We start from the raw sequence: 3,208 nt of genomic DNA on the forward strand, positions 1-3,208 counted from the left end.
CGGGAGATGCATCTTTCGAGCGTAGAACTGGCAACCCTCGCAGGTCCGCACGATGTCGGTGGCGTCGGCGACTGCGGTGGGCCAGTAAAAACCTTGTCGAAACACGTTACCCACGAGGGTGCGCGGCGCGGCATGATGACCGCAGGTGCCAGCGTGGATGTCGCGGATCAGCTCCTTGCCCTTTGGGGTGGGGATGCATCGCTGCAAGACTCCCGAGGGACTGCGCTTGTATAGCTCATTGTCGATTACGGCGAAGGACATAGCCCGCCTAGCGAGGCGCCGCGCCTGAGCGCGGTCCGAGGGTAGGACCCTTCGAATCATCCAGTCGAGGTACTGGGCGCGCCAATCTTGTGAATTGGGGGCCTCGTCGATCTCCATTGCTTCGGCCTCATCCGTGGAGGAGGTCCTGAAGTCAATGTCCATGGGCTCGGCCTCGTCCGCCAGGGGGTTCCTGCTGGAAGGCCCGGCGTTCGAGGGGCCTGGTTCTGCCGGATCCTTGAATTCGACGGAGGGCTTGGAGACGTCGCGAACGAAGATGTTCGGGGGAACGGTGGTCCGCCCTGACGCGATCTTGGCTAGTTCGTCGGCATCCTCGTTGTACTTGCGCGGGACGTGGTTGAGTTCTAGGCCGTCGAACTTGTCTTCGAGGTGGCGTACTGCTTTGCAGTATGCCTCCATCTTCGGGTCGTGGCAGCTAGACTCCTTCATCACCTGGTCGATGACGAGTTGAGAGTCGCCGCACACGTCGAGGCGTTTGACGCCAAGCTCGATGGTGATGCGGAGGCCGCTGAGGAGGGCCTCGTAGTCCGCCATATTGTTAGACGCAGGGAAGTGCAAGCGTATTACGTATCACATGTGATCTCCGAGGGGTGAGATGAAGAGGAAGCCAGCGCCAGCGCCGGTTTTCATCACCGACCCGTCGAAGTACATGGTCCAGCATTCAGCCTGGATTTGTGGTGGGGGTAGCTGAGTGTCTGTCCACCCAGCCACGAAGTCAGCCATGACTTGGGACTTGATCGCTTTGCGAGGGACGTAGATGAGAGTTTCTCCCATCAGGTCCACGGACCATTTGGCAATTCTACCCTCGGCTTCCCTGTTGCGGACTATCTCTCCCAGAGGGAAAGACGAGACCACGGTGACGGGATGGGTCTCGAAGTAGTGACGCAGCTTGCGCCGTGCCAAAACCACTGCGTATAGCAGCTTCTGAATCTGCGGACAGCGTGTCTTAGTTTTAGACAACACCTCACTGATGTAGTACACCGGCCGTTGGATAGGCAGAGCATGGCCCTCCTCTTGTCTTTCGACAACGACCACCGCGCTGACCACTTGGGTCGTCACGGCTACGTATAGATAGAAGGGCTCGCCATCCGCGGGTGGTGTGAGAATGGGGGCGTGAGTGAGCGATGCCTTCAGCCTGTCGAGGGCTTCTTGAGCTTCGGGGGTCCACGTGAAGCGCTCGGTTTTCCTCAGGAGTCGATATAGGGGTAAGCCTTTCTCGCCGAGACGCGAGATGAATCGGCTGAGGGATTCTAGGCATCCCATGACCCTCTATACCCCCTTTAGGTCTCGGATCGGTCCCATCCGAGTGATGGCCAAGACTTTGTCAGGGTTGAGTTCGATGCCCCGCTGGGAGACAATGAAGCCCAAGAGCATGCCTCGAGGGACTCCGAACACACACTTCTCGGGGTTGAGTTTTACCCCTTTGGCTCTCAGGCAATCGAATGCGATCCTGAGATCAGCAACCAGGTCGTCCACCTTCCTGGATTTTACAACGATGTCGTCGACATATGCCTCTATGTTCCGCCAAAGATGGTCCCCGAAAACGTGGAGCATACACCGCTGATATGTAGTTCCGGCGTTTCTGAGGCCAATGGGCATCGTGACGTAGCAGTACATGCCAAAAGGCGTGATAAAAAAAGTTGCGAGCTGGTCGGGCTCTTTCATCTTAATTTGGTGGTAACCGGAGTAAGCATCAAGAAAGGATAAAAGTTCACATCCCGCAGTTGAATCTATAATTTGATCAATGTGTGGCAAAGGAAAGGGAACCTTCGGACATACTTTATTTAAACTAGTGTAGTCTACGCACTTCCGCCAACTCCCATTCTTTTTCTTCACTAATACAAGATTAGCTAGCCACTCGGGATGGAATACTTCCTTGATGAATCCGGCCACCAGAAGTTTCTGCAGCTCCTCGCCGATCGCCCGGCGCTTGAGCTCGTCGAAGCGTCGCAGGCGCTGCTTCACCGGGTTGGAGTTGGATCGGATATCACGGGAGTGCTCGGCGACCTCCCTCGGTATGCCAGCATGTCCGAGGGGCTCCACCCGAAGATGTCTGCGTTGGCGTGGAGAAAGTCGACGAGCACCACTTCCTATTTGCTGTTGAGGGTGGCGCTGACCTGCAACGCCTTGTCGTCGGAGCGATTCGGGTCGAGGGGCACCTTCTTGATACCCTCAGCGGGTTCGAAGCTTCCCGCGTGTCGGTGCGTGGAGTCCAAGGCCTCGCTTGCCATTTTGTCGAGGGTGGCTGCGAGGGCCACGTCCTCCGCTTGAGCCTCCGCGTGCTCAACGCACTCGACATCGCACTCGTAGGCATGCTCGAACGAAGAGCCGACGGTGATGACACCCTTCGGACCCGGCATCTTCAGCTTGAGGTAGGTGTAGTTGGGGATGGCCTTGAACTTGGCGTAACAGGGACGACCAAGAATGGCATGATAGGATCCCCGAAACCCCACCACCTCAAAGGTGAGTACTTCCTTGCGGAAGTTGGCTGCCGTGCCGAAACAGACGGGTAGATCGATCTGGCCGAGGGGTTGGACTCGCCTCCACGGCGCAACGCCATGAAATGGCGACTTGCTGGGGTGAAGATTTTTCAATCCAATCCCCATGAGCTCCAAGGTGTGGGCGTACATGATGTTGAGGATGCTGCCTCCGTCCATGAGCACCTTGGAGAAGCAGGTGTTGCCGATGATGGGGTCGACAACGAGCGGGTACCGTCCTGGGTGCGGGACGTAGTCGGCGTGGTCTTCGCGGCCAAAGGAAATGGTGTCCTTCGACCAGTCGAGGTAGGACAGCATGACCTTAGTGACGGAGAAGACTTCCCGGCGCTCACGCTTGCACTGCCGAGAGGTCATGTTCGTCGTTGGTCCTCCAAATATGAAGAAGGCATTCTCCACCGGGGGGAACTCGTCATCTCCACCTTTGTCGCCAG

Source organism: Panicum virgatum, chromosome 5K (genome assembly GCF_016808335.1).
Source record: "Panicum virgatum strain AP13 chromosome 5K, P.virgatum_v5, whole genome shotgun sequence".
Lineage (NCBI taxonomy): Eukaryota > Viridiplantae > Streptophyta > Magnoliopsida > Poales > Poaceae > Panicum > Panicum virgatum.